This window comes from Fundulus heteroclitus, unplaced genomic scaffold (assembly GCF_011125445.2).
Source record: "Fundulus heteroclitus isolate FHET01 unplaced genomic scaffold, MU-UCD_Fhet_4.1 scaffold_98, whole genome shotgun sequence".
NCBI classification, from domain to species: Eukaryota; Metazoa; Chordata; class Actinopteri; order Cyprinodontiformes; family Fundulidae; genus Fundulus; species Fundulus heteroclitus.
In genome coordinates, this window is record NW_023397450.1 from 580,872 (window position 1) to 594,424 (window position 13,553).

The following is a 13,553-nucleotide window of genomic DNA, read 5'->3' on the forward strand; positions in this document are numbered from 1 at the left end:
AAACCTCACTGCAGTAGTTTTGAAACTGATAACACTGAAAAACCGACAGTGCTGCAAATCAGTCGTGGACACCAAGATGCTCCCGTCTGTCTATCCAAATATTTTCATCATCACAGAGAATATCAGCACTGTCAATGCACTGAGGAAAGTATCTTCTTGAGTGCTGAATCCACCCTCTGCAGGACTCTGCTGTGATGTCATCACAAGCTGCATCCATGGCTGCTAGCAGGGTCATTCGGAGATGTGGACGCCGGTGATATATCTACGAACTCCAGGAAGAGAAAAACTCGTCAAGAAGACCTGTCATGTTCTGCAAATCACTGCCTGACCACAACAGAGTGGTGGAACTTACATTATCCCAAACTACTAGATATGTGTTGTACGGACCCAGACGGAAAATATGGGTGTGGATGCCTTTTTCTGAGACTGCTGCACACATTATAATATTCCCTCCTCATTGGCCTGGGACATCAATGTTGGCTCTCTGTCCAATGCGATTTTTTCCATGCCTTTTGTCAAACTGAATCCCGCTTCATCAAGATATACAAATGTTTGCAGTGGTTCCCTGGCCTCTAAATCCAGGATACGCCATAAAGAGAGTGAAAAAAAGCATTGTTTGCAAGCACCATTGCTCAAATGCTTTCCTTTTGCTGCAGCGTTAAAAGGGGACTTCTTCTTAGTCGTCTTGCAATCCTTTTTGAGGTGCAAAAAAGTAAACATGCTCAATTTTTACAGTACTGTACTACAATACTCTTTTCTTTACTATAACACTACAGCACACAATGCAACACCAAATCTGAGCTAGAGTTATAGTAAATTGTAAGTCTACATGTGAATGGTTAAAAGGTCATGTTCCAATGCAAGCTTGTATGACTATGATAGTGCAGAGAAAATTAGTTTGTTATGAATAACCCTAAATTACAGTATGCTCACCTGTTCTGTTCACCTGGCTGCACCCTTCGACCCGCCTCAGCCATTGTGAGGCCATGATTTACCACAAGTTCCACAAGGTTTGCCCTGATTTTATCAGGAATCTGTCTATGTCTTCTTCTTCTTCTTCTTCCCCGGTTTTGTCCCTTTCCTCCACGCGTCCTCACCTCTCTTCCACGACGCTAACCTTCCATGTATTGCAGTTTTGTAGACACAGTATGCGTCTCATGCCGGTCCTGTCTCCTGGTTTATACATACTTGTAAAGTGGGGGTTCATGGAATTCAACTGTGAGTGACCGTGAAGAAGAGGCTTGCCATTGGTTGCAACTAATAGGTTCACCTTAGAAAAGTTATTTAGTGACATTTTCATGGAAACACAAAAAAATTATTTTGAAATTGGATGAACAAAATGTTTGACATGTTCAAAAATGTTCTGTGCAATGGCAAAAGAAATTAAATAAAGATTATTAGTCGTTTGAACAATGATTATTCAGCCTGTACAAGAATAATTTATTTCGACCGACATGAGAAAAGCAAGTTAATAGTGATCAAAAGCAAGTCAAAAGTGATAATTTTGCAGATATTTGTATTTATTCAATTGCTACATATCTAAAAGTATATGCCACTGGATAAAACAAACATCAAACTGCCACTAGGTTGCGCCTAAACAACTAAGCGTTGTGGAGGTTGCACTGAGTGTTGTGTAAAGTTTAATTCTGTTGCGAGAAATGCACCAAAGCGACTGGAAAAAACTGTAAATTCTGTGTCATTACATTTAATTTGCATAATTTACTGTTAGGAAAAAATATAGATCTCCAAATGAATATTAAAACAATTTTACTCAGTGAACATATCCTTATTTGCCTTTGAAGGGACAATAAGCAAAATTTCATTATTTTAGGTAAAGAGCTAAATGTATCGGAATATGGTATGGCATTACACACCATTTTTCAGTGCTGTTCCAGTCTCTTGTTTGCAAACCTGGGCTAGCCACCCGTGCATGAACATGCATCTGAATGTTGTGGGCTAATTGCTGGAGTTTGAGAAGCAATGGACCAGGCATTGGCTGTTGCGGTTTTTATTGATTGCTTTGACCTGAAGAAAATGGCAACCTTGCTTTAGCTGTGGTAGTCAAACAGAAACCATATGTTCCAAGCTCTTAGAAACTTCTTGATCGGTATGAAATCACTGAAGCACCCGATTTACACTTCTTTACACAACTTTTCAATTTGCAATCAAATTTTATAAGGCTTGCAGTCTGCAGGCATGTGCCGTGTGTGTTGTTCTTTGTAAGCATGGATGGTCTAAGGCAGATGAGTCAGAGTAAAAGGTAGATGGCTCAGGGAAAAGGAGTCTGTGTGCGAGGTGGAGGTGTAGCTGGAAGGGCTAAAGTTACAGATGAAATTCGAGCAACTGTGGTAAATCATGGCCTTTCACTTGGAGAGGCTGGACAAAGAGTCTAACCTGTTCTCAATAGAAACACGGTCGCATCCATTGTAAGTTTTTTGACTGGAGAACAGGTAATGTTGCTATACAGTTTATACAGATATATCTCTATCTATTCCTATAGAGGAATTATTCAGTGCATGGAGATTGAAGGTATATGATCACTGCCCCTATGAGCAGATCCTTGCTCAATGCAATGACTGCTGCTGCCCAAGATATAGACGCAGAGGCACGTCAAGGATGGATCAGGCATGCAGGAAGATTTTTCCCTAGCTGCATCACAATGAAAAGTATTGAGTGTGATAAAGATGAGGCCATGATGTCTATTCGTCAAGAGAGAAGAGACAGCTCTAGTATCTTCTGTTGGAATATTTCATTTTTAGCCACAATCTGTAAAAAGAGAATGAATAATCAATAAAATTTGGATCACAGCAAATTTGATTCTGGATCCATTTTTTGCAAGAAGGCAAATTTGACTACAAATGACACTGACATGTAAGCTGCGTACAGTCATTGGCTGCAATGAACCAGCAATTCTGCACTGATTCACATTGAGTGTGGTATTTTGTATTTTCTTGTCCCTTGTGTAATGAATGATTGAAAGGGCTCAAACATTTGTGTGCAAGTTGTGTTGTTTGAGGGCAAAATTTGTTTTTGCTTCATATATAAATGTTTTGGCACAGTTGGAGCCTTTTGCAAACAAAATGTGTAATTTTGACCATTTTTGCCACTGTTTAGGCCTCTGCGTTAACTGTTTTGAACTGCTGCGTCAAAGCAATCAATAAAAACTGTTGAGGCATGTCTCCAGTAGCCCAGCTAACAGAGTTAAGCATTGTTTAATGCAGCTTGGAGGGCTTGTGAGCTGCCCACTGTGATCTTGTATATTAAGGGGATTCTCTTTGTGGCAAAAAATTTAAAATTGAAATGGATAACTGATCTGGTGCTTAGATTTTGGAGGTGAAGAGATGCATGCATGTTATGTTCCACAGACAGTCCTCAAAAGCTCACCTACTACATACATTGTGCTTATTGTGTTTCCTTTCCGGAGGTCTGTTAATGTTTCACGTGATCCAGATTATATAGCTCACTTATAAATATCTAAAACAAAGAAATAAAAAGAAGAAAAAAAATACCTCACTCAACAGACTCAGTAACATTAGGGACAGACCTGGATATTTGGGTGTCCTAAGCAAAATGGTTTTTTTTGGTGCCCTGCTTTACCCTATACAAATAAAAATACTCAACACCAAATGATTTATTAATTTACATACCTTATGAACAACAACATCAGGTACCATCATTATGCAGACGACACACAGTTCTACATCACCATGTCACCAGAATATCAACCAATAAAAGTACTGAATAAATGCTTAGAAGAAATCAATGCATGGATGTGCTAAAATTTTCTTCAATTGCATAAAAGCAAAACTGAAGTAATTATTTTTGGACCAATACAAGCATTAAAAAATGTGTGCACAGCTTCAGTGGCTTCAGCAAGGCACAACTGATAAGACTTGAAATCTGGGTGTAGTGATGGATTCTGACCTGAACCTCCAAAAGTATCTCAGTACAATTACAAAGTCGGCTTTCTATCACCTGAAAAACATTTCCCGGATCAAAGGACTAATGTCTCAGCAGGATCTCAAAAACTAATCCATGTGTTTATTTTTAGTCGACTAATTCACTGCAACGATGTTTTCACAGGTCTGCCCAGAAAGTGGATCAGTCAGCTGCAGCTGATCCAGAACGCTGCTGCCCGCGTCCTCACTAAGACTAAGAAAGTAGAGAACATAACCCCAGTTCTAAAGTCCTTACACTGGCTGCCTGCATCTCAGAGAATAGACTTTAAAATACTTCGGTAAGTTTATCAATCCTAGTGTGGTTCTAGTTGCACTAAGGTGGTCCAGCAGACTCTCTAGAATCAGTTATATTGTCGTCAAATGAAATGTGGCTTCTAATCTCATGCATGAAACTGACGATAGCCAGTCAGTCCACTCAGGCTTTCTCTGCCAAAGGTAGATTTAAAGTATTTTTTAATCAGTTTTAGCTTTAAAAAGGTGTATATTTGAGTGTTTGCTGATTGATTCAGACCATATATTATTTAGGTATGCTCTATCTTATTGCAGACAGAGGAGCAACAGTGAATCAGTTTACAACAGTGGTTCTCAAATCTTTTCTGTTGCACCCTCCCTAAAATAAAAAAAACCTGGCCACCCAGCTCAACAAAATGGATAAAAAAAATATTTTATTGTTTTCTCTCCCGATGCATTTAAGATCACCCAGAATCTCTTTTACATTATATAATAGTTAACTACAATACAATTTCTAACCACGGTTTCTGCGCCATAGTGGTGGTGTCGCATTTAGCAGATAGAAAGGTTCCCAAGGACCGATTTACCTGTAACACCTGCTCCCTGGACAACAAAAAGGACAGGCTGTTCCCTGCAGAGCATCCCACCCTTCTGAATGTCACCAGGTGGGATGGTAATGTGTCCTCCTTACCTTGGTCCCTCTAAATTCTGAGGGGCCACGGGGGGCTGGTGCCTGCCCAGCATGTTCAGGATGTCCTCTCTACTTGGTTCTGGGGGGCTTGTGCTGCCAGGGGTTGGTGTGGGCCCTTGGCCACCAGGTGGTCTTGCATAAAATTACTGGGACATATTATGTTAAATACTGCACACTTTTCAGCCCTTACATACATACTTGGAGTCTGTAACAGTGCCAAATTCATCATTTTTTTTAAACTTAGTAGCTCCCGGTGCTGCCTGGATATCATCATATTCTGTTAGGGTCATATTTTTTTAACTCTTCGGTTTGCTCCATTCCCTATTATGTTTTTAAACAATAACATCACAGTATTTAATGGGAAAATGCTAAAAAAAAGGTCATGGGCTACAAGTCAACACATTTTATGAACCCTAAAGAATATTTCCTTCTTTAGGGAAGAGTTTAAGTTCATTTATTTGAACTTTTGTCAAATGCATAAAACAAAAATGGTTAGACACTATTTATGATTATTTAAGCAGCCTTACATTGTGGCTTTACACTGACCATTAATGCCAAATTAATCTCTGGGCAGCCGATAGAGGCAGCTGAGGTGAACAGGGTGACATAATCGGTCAGCAGGAAGTGAGACTGGTGCATTATAGGACAGGGAGACAGTTGTCTTTAGTTCACCAACCGTGTCTAGGCAAGTCAGACATTCATTGTGGTGATTGTAGATATCAGTGTGAAAGATACAGCTCTGAGTGGTGAAATCGGAGGTGGTAACAAGATAATTTATGCCAATAACATTTATGTGTCTCACAAATGGACCATTACATTGCACTGGGAGATGCATGTTAAGCTATAAAAACTAAGAGAATTGAAGTAAAACAATAGAAAATACACAACAAAAGAATATTTACATGGTTTATTCAGTCCGCTGTGTTTTTGTCTCATGGTAAAGCTGCAGAAAATAACGCAGAGAACATTAAACATGACAGTTTTATTTGTAATATGTTTAAGAAACATAGCTTGTGATGTATATTCAAGCAAGTACTGTAAAATAATTTCAACAAGAAGAACATTTACTGTTCCCTACCTTTAAGTTCAGTTATTAAGTTTTGTTTCTACAACAATTTCCTGCTTTCCCATTTTTAAAATTGAATAACATTTAACATAACTGGAAAAAAAACTGAGGTCAGAAAGGGAAAGCTTGTTGGAAAGAAAAAGAAAAGTTAATGCTACTGTCTGCCTGAGAAGGGTTGAGAAGCAAAAAAATCACAGGGATGAAATCACAGGAAGTCCATCCAGTCAACAGGAGGTTGACTGCAGTGTTACTGTGTGAAGTAAAATCTGGACCAGATTATCTGCAGTGCAACTGTTTAGCTTCTGCTTCTGTTTTCTTTATTTACCAATTGTTCTGAGCCCTAAAACTTCTGTAGAATCTACAGAAACATGCAGTTTGTTTATATATATATATATATATATATATATATATATATATATATATATATATATATATATATATATATATATATATATATATATATATATATATATATATATATATATATATATATATATACACACACAGTCAAGAAATGCAATGAAGAAATGGACTACTGAGCTAAAACATTTTTAAACAAGACCGATAAAGCACACTTCAAACAAACTGTTGTTTCTTTAGTAGGAATTGTTGAATGCCATTGATTGCCTGGTCAATATCAGAATATGTCAGTAATCCTTGTGTAGTCTCATGGTACAGAACATGAACATAATGCACAACATTGTTCCACGATTCACGAGGGTCATATAGTCCAGTGGAATAGTCCGGGTCTCTGGTGTGATGCATCAGAACTAGAATGACGGGTTTACCAGAAGATGAAACTGGAAAAGAATGAAAGAAAAAACATCTCAAAGTGGTCAAGAGGAGCTATACTCCATTTAAAGAAAATACAATTTTCTCTCAGTCTAAATATGAATAGCAACACAATTAAATCCTGGACCTCTGATACCAGTCTGCACTGAGAAATTAATCATACTCTGTAAAAGTGTCTTAGTAGAAGTTCTTATGTTAAAAATCATAACAAGACTTTAAATTTGTAGTTAACTAGTGAATAAGTAGGGTGATTACCTATAACAGTTTTAAACAGTTTAATCCATGATAATTAATTCTCCTGGTGGTGAGATGATTTAAACATTGTTTTTACCCATTTTTATACGAAATGAAAAAGCTATCTCTCAAAAGATTAGATAATATTTCAAAATCAAATTAAAATGTTTTGTGAGTTTATTCATATTATACAGAACTGTATTAACAGTGGCATGTAGAAACATATGTAAATCTCTCTCATTAATCCACAAAACAAATAGGTTTTTGCATGTTTGTACAATTTCTTTAAAGTACTCATGTTGGATTCAGCATTATTTACTTGTTTTACTCAAAAGTAAAGTTGTTTTCAAATGTACATGAATTGTCCCTCAGCCTGGCCAATGTGTATGAATATTTCCCATGTTTGTAATGATTGCTTGTGGTGAAATCCAAAGTTTAGCCAAACACGGAGCTGATGCTAAAGAGGTATTTATTGACATAGATGATGGATCCTCCAGGTTGACAAAAAGGCAAAGGCTGGGACAAACTCAAAAACGGGACAGATCATGCAGGGCAACAGACAGAGAATAAAACAGATGCTGCAAAGCTCTTACCACGAGGTAGCGGACAGGGACGAGATGAGATATACCGGCAACTAATTGAAAACGAAGGCGGGCTTAAATAGGCAACAGGACAGGAGAGCAGGGCGGGACTAATTAACAAAAACAGGTGGAGATGATAAAGGGAGCATAAGACTGATAACAAAAACCTAAGGTAAGAAATAAGACTAAACAGACACGGGCTGAAATAAAAACTAATAACAAAGGCCAGATAACAAAAACAGGCTACACATAAATTCAAAACAAGAAACAGAAATAATCCTAAACTGAAAAAATAACCAGAACCACAACAGAACATTACAATGTTCCTACCTTTCCAATACCTTATCGTCCAATCTGTCATACAATTCTGTATAAGATGGTTGTTTGGCTTTAGCTACCTCTTCACCTTAGGCTGAATCTCCCTCCACTACTGGCAAATCTCTTCACTCCTCACTGTGTTCCACCTCTCCTTAGCTTATCTCTTTCTCTGAACACACTTGTGTATTTTCTCATTAAAACAACAAGTCATCATGCATGTCCCAATTTTACTACTGCACAGAACTTCACAGAAACTGTATGGTTTATTTTAAACAAATTTTAGCAGTGCACCTCACATCTCACCTTCTGAGAAAAATTGATAACCAACTTCATGCGATCTTGTCATCATTTCATCTTTGTTAGTTCCTCACTATGACGAGATTAATACATTCTTTGCTCACAAATACATTACAAATTCAAATTAATTTGTTTAGATGCTTAAACTCTAATTTCAGTAATTTTGGGTTGTGTGTCAGTCCACTAAAGGGACATGTATGGTTGCAGCAAAATCCAACAACAGCAGAAGTACGCTACCTATTTATAAATTAAATTGCAGGAACCCTAAGAAAATTACCATATGCTCACTTTGCCCAGGTACCTGGAGGAGCAAGAAAATCCAGCATACCTGGTTTATTAAAACCCACCATCTTTTAAATGCTACAAGCACTGGTGTTTACGTGCAGCTGATGCTGACATGGGCACAATTAACCCTTTGAGAGAATTACAGAGAAAACCCAGAAAACATTAAGACATCTAGAACTACGGGAAACTTTGACCAACTGGAAAGGTTTGATTAATCTGAGAAATGCTTATATTCCATAAAGATGTTGTGAAATGTGATAAATCAAAAGCATCCAGGTGGAACCAGATTTTTAAAGCTGTAGAATGAAGGTAATGTTATAAATATTTTCATTACCTGCTGTAGCTTCCATCATTGAGTTTACACCTGATTCAACACTGCGGTCGACTGGACAGAAGACAACAATCATGTTGCATTTCTCCCTTCTTTTTTCTTCCTGTAGTGATGACCCCATGTTGCTCTTTAACTTTTTCTTTATGGCATCATCAGCACCAAACGTATCGTGGTTGGATATAAAGTGGACCTTCACCTTCCCTGTGGTTTGGAAAAGACCATCAATGTCTGCTGACTTTTACACATTTCAAAACAAAAAGAAAAGAAGCTTGACTCACTTTTTTCATTTGACTGGTCAGATTTTTTAGAATCAAAAAAGCTCACTCCTAATTGGAAATAATAGTAAAAAAAAAAAACAAAAAAACAATGTTGCAGCATATTAAACCAGCACTTCAACTTGCCAGCACTTTAATACAGTTTATAATTTCTTACCCATAAGGGTAAGAAATTATGAAAGGCATAATTTCTAAAGTATGTTGTGGTACATTTAGGGCAAAATCAGAAAACCAGGCTTTTCTATGTGCTCCTCATGGTCTAAGACGCATGCGAAGAAAATTGTTTTTCAATGTTTTGGGGCAAATGTTAGGGGGTTAATTAATGTAAAACTAAGTTTAAGACAAATGTAGTCAGTAAAAAGTTAAAAAAGATGTTTTAATCATGAATACATCCATCTATTTTTCATCACGCTTATCCCTATCATGAGGGGTTGCTGACAATGGGCGAGAGGCGGGGTTCACCCTGGACAGGTCGCCAGTCAATCGCAGTCATGAATAATTATTTCAAATAAATCAGCAACACTAATTTAATGATATTGCAATTTTATACAAGTACACTTTACTAACTTTAGGGTGTATTTTTCTACCAAAGATGTTTTTATAAAAAAACAATTAAAAAAAACAACAGACCTGTGTCCCTGGTAGGTGTCCGAGAAAAAAGCAGGCGTGAGAACCAATTACCAGTGTCAGTTTCTGATCCTGGAAAGAAAAGAAACATGTTTAACCTTAGGAGCTTCAGCTAAAGAATGGCTGAAACTGAACCTAAACATTATGTGACATATCTAAGGAAAACATGCCATGTTGTCATTACTGCAAAGCTTTTTTAACATTGTGCAGTTTCATTGTCTATATGTCACGATCCTTAGGTGTTTGTGTTGGGATGTTGTTAATTTTGGGTTAGGCTTTCTTTAATTCCTTTGCATTGTTTATGGATTTTGTTAAGTTTCGAGGTCTTGCACCCATTTTGGTCAGTTCCTCCTCTGTGTGTACACTGTCAGTTCATCATGTCTTTAATCTGTCTCTTGTCTAGTTGATTACTTTCACCTGCTTTCATCTCTGCTTTCTCCTCTATTTTAAACCCCTTTTCTTCTCCTGTGTTGTCAGATCCTACATTTTGATCTCCTCCTTTGTGCTATTTCCACTATTGCAAGTCTGCACTCTGCTGCCTCATGGATCTTGTTGAGAATAAATCTATAATTTTCTTTGATGGAGCAACTATAGCTATAGATCTTTTCCTGTGAGATTAATAAGGTTTTGGATTGCTGAGTGCGTACGGTTAAAACACGCCAATCAGTTGTTTTTTTTTTACCCAGGTTGAGTCTCAAATGAAAACCTTACAGCAAGGTTAATGAGCTACTCTGCAGGATTTCTTTTTAACCCTCTGTATGTATAAATGTACAGATGCATATATAGTTATTTACTATTTAAAAACTCTAGCACATACCTTGTTTTATATTATACATTAAAAGGTTTTAATAATGTTCATTCTGATTCTTTGAGGTTAAACCCACCTGTTGAGTTTGCCAAAGAATGTGGTTTATACTCTATCAGTTCATATTGCTCCTTCTCTTCTTCCGCTTGCATCTCCACATCACCTAAGCAAACAGAGATTTGGACACAGAGGTTGCCAATTAACTTATCTTTGAAACGGTTTCTAAATAAGATTGCGTTAACTTACCTGAACGTTCATGTTGTGCAGGTTGAGCATCTGCAGAGAGAACAGGCAGTTTAAACTTTAGCCTTAGATGATCAATTTTTCAGCTTTTTGTTCACCTAAAAGTTGAATTTTAAAAGTGATCAAAGGAAAATGACGAACCCTTAGATCCGTCTTCCTTCTGGATGTCCTACACACAAAAGAAACATCCAGAAACAACATTTAGGAATGGACATGTATTCAATATATAAGCTGCCCTCAAACCTTTTGTAGAGCTATTTGGGCCAGAAATAGTAAATCCAACCAGATCCACCATTCTACTTGCCAAAGCTCTCAGGTCTGGTGTAACGGTCCCCATCTGTTCCTGCTGTTTGCATTCCTGTGACATCACACCCTGCTTCCTGTGATTCACCTGCAAACTGCTCTGAGTGATTTCACCTTTGGCAACTCGAATTACTGGGAGCTGTTGTACCTGGGAGGAACACTATATCGAGAGGCGACTGTGGCTTGATGGGTTGAGTAGTCGTCTTGCAATCAGAAGGTTGTGAGTTCAATTCCAGCTTCCCCTTGCCAAATGTTGATGTGCCCCTGGGCAAGGCACTTAACCCCAAATTGCCTACTGAGCAGCGTCTCGGTGTGTTAGTGAGAGCGAATTGGGTGAATGTGGTTTTAGTGTACAACGCTTTGGGTTGTCAGCATGACTGGAAAAGTGCTATATAAGTTCAGTCCATTTACCGTTTATCTAGCGCTCCTGGTATTGACCTCCTGTTACTGACCTGTCTCATTCCTGTTTTGCTACTGACACTGACCTCCTGCCTTGCCTGTCGAGCAAATCTGTCTGCCACTGCCCTTATCTGGATTCTCCTGTTTATCATAACAACTCAAGCCTGGACTTCAGCTCTGTCTCCTGTCTCTGCCCTGCTTGGATACATCTGCATGGTGCGTATGCCGCTAGTTCCAAATTATCTTCCCTGGACTCCGGATAGCCCTCTTGCCTAGTCCCTCTGGAAACCTCTGCCCTGTGGACCGCCTCTCTGACTATAACTTCTCTTGGGCTCTGGGACTGAGTGCTTGGCCAGGCATTGTGACTGTTGGCAGGGAGGAGGTGGTGATTATCTCTCCTCTTCCCTGGAATGGGGGAGGCAGCTTTCCTGTGTTGGCCCCTGTGCTTGGGGGTTCCTTCGGGCATCTGGGGTTCTGGTTCCCTTGGCGTCTGCCTTGCTGCCCTGGTGGGGTCCTTTGGCTCCTCACAGCCACTATTAAGCATTTTTCTTATGGATAGACCTCACATAAACGACCGCAATCAGGTACTTACAAATTCACTTGTATAGCCTCTACTATTATCTTTCTCAGAGGCTGGTGCCTATCTCCAGCTGTCAATGGGCGAGAGGCGGGGTTCTTTAGAGGTCACTTTATAGATTTTGTATTAAATCATTCTGTACATTCTTCAGTGATGGTATCAAGTACGTTTACATTTAGCTTGAAGCAGTTTAATTAATGCTAATAATACTAACAATACCAAAGCAAAGCTTTATTTTCGTGGTCTAAGCCTGTTTCTACATCTCCACTTTAGTTAAATGATAAACTTAAATGCTCCCTAAAAGCAGACCTATAAAAATCTAGGCATCTTAACTTACCTTATCGATTGTGATGGACAAGTCAATGTTGAATCCACCCTTGTTATTATTCTCAGTGACATATTTGTAATACAAATTGTGTTCACAGTTGTTAAGAGTCACTTTAAGAGGGTATTCTTCATTCTGATGAAACAACAGAGAAAGTTAAGCTTTAAAAAGCTAAAACCCACTAAAACAGGCCTTGTTCTTCATTATTCAGCAGTATCTATGGCAGTATAGAAACAAGTTTGAGGTATATAAACTTTCTAATGATGAAATAATTATTCTTTCATATAAAAATGTAATTATTATTGTCAGCATAACTTTAACAATAAAAAATGTTATGGACAATTATAGCTTTAAAAATAAAGGTAAACTTGTACCTGAATAAAAAAACACTGCTATTGTTACAGGAAAAACTAAGGTTACAAATAAGAGAGTATGATCATAAAAAATGCTCCACAGTGTAAAACTGGTAATAAAATATGCAAATTTACTAGCCTAAAAAAATTATGTAAAACAAATGTGGCTAACACAAACAAACTTTGCTGAAACTCTACACTTCATCAAAGAACATTTGTGAAACCATAGAAGTTTTAGATCAAATGATGCAATGAAATCAGCAGCTGAGGTGTGATGAAATGATATATGTGCAAACAATCAATCAGTTTAAGGCAAGGTTCATATATAGTTTATTTTGCATATACAATGTCAAAACCTTTCATAAAATTTAAACAATTAAAATTGTTAAAATCATCACCAGTATGTAAACATTGTCTGCAAATATGTAATTGTTCCAAAAAGGTAATAGCAATAAGATAAAACTGAATGGCTCTAATGAAAGGACCCATAAAGGATAAAAATACATTTACTTACTGGGCCAGACTAAATTCAGATTTTATGCATTTCTGGACTTTAAGTAGACAACAAAATGTCTTTAAAGGGCTAAAAATGTGGATTTTGCATGATATGCCCCCTGTAAAGGTAAATTACATAAACGTGGTTTAGTAGGGGCTATCCTTCTAGATATTTATACCAAAAGCAAAGCATTTTGTGTCTAGAAAATGAGCAGAACACTGAATACAAACCTTTTTTGCATAAGTGCCTTCAAGCATATGTAGCTCATATGCTAATGACCAAACTACAAAAAGCTATGGGAGCTGATATGCAAATGTCAATACAGAACAACCATAAAGCGATTTTCCAAAGCTGAAACTAAGTTG

General features: G+C 37.7%; 2 long non-coding RNA genes across 4 annotated transcripts; both read right to left on the reverse strand.

The window, feature by feature from the left end:
* Positions 1–6,458: 6,458 nt before the first annotated feature.
* On the reverse strand, positions 6,459–10,592 carry LOC118562574. 3 transcript variants are annotated; one of them, XR_004930674.1, is made up of 5 exons: positions 10,572–10,592; positions 9,691–9,759; positions 9,064–9,111; positions 8,789–8,986; positions 6,459–6,747 (listed from the first exon to the last, which is right to left on the reverse strand). It is a non-coding gene; the product is annotated as an uncharacterized LOC118562574 (long non-coding RNA). The 3 variants fall into 3 exon arrangements; XR_004930672.1 differs by lacking the exon at positions 9,064–9,111; XR_004930673.1 differs by lacking the exon at positions 10,572–10,592 and having other exon boundaries at positions 9,691–10,188.
* Positions 10,593–10,599: 7 nt separating this feature from the next.
* Positions 10,600–12,454, reverse strand: LOC118562579. Its single transcript, XR_004930679.1, has 4 exons — positions 12,352–12,454; positions 10,877–10,904; positions 10,739–10,768; positions 10,600–10,655 (listed from the first exon to the last, which is right to left on the reverse strand). It is a non-coding gene; the product is annotated as an uncharacterized LOC118562579 (long non-coding RNA).
* Between the last annotated feature and the right edge of the window lie 1,099 nt (positions 12,455–13,553).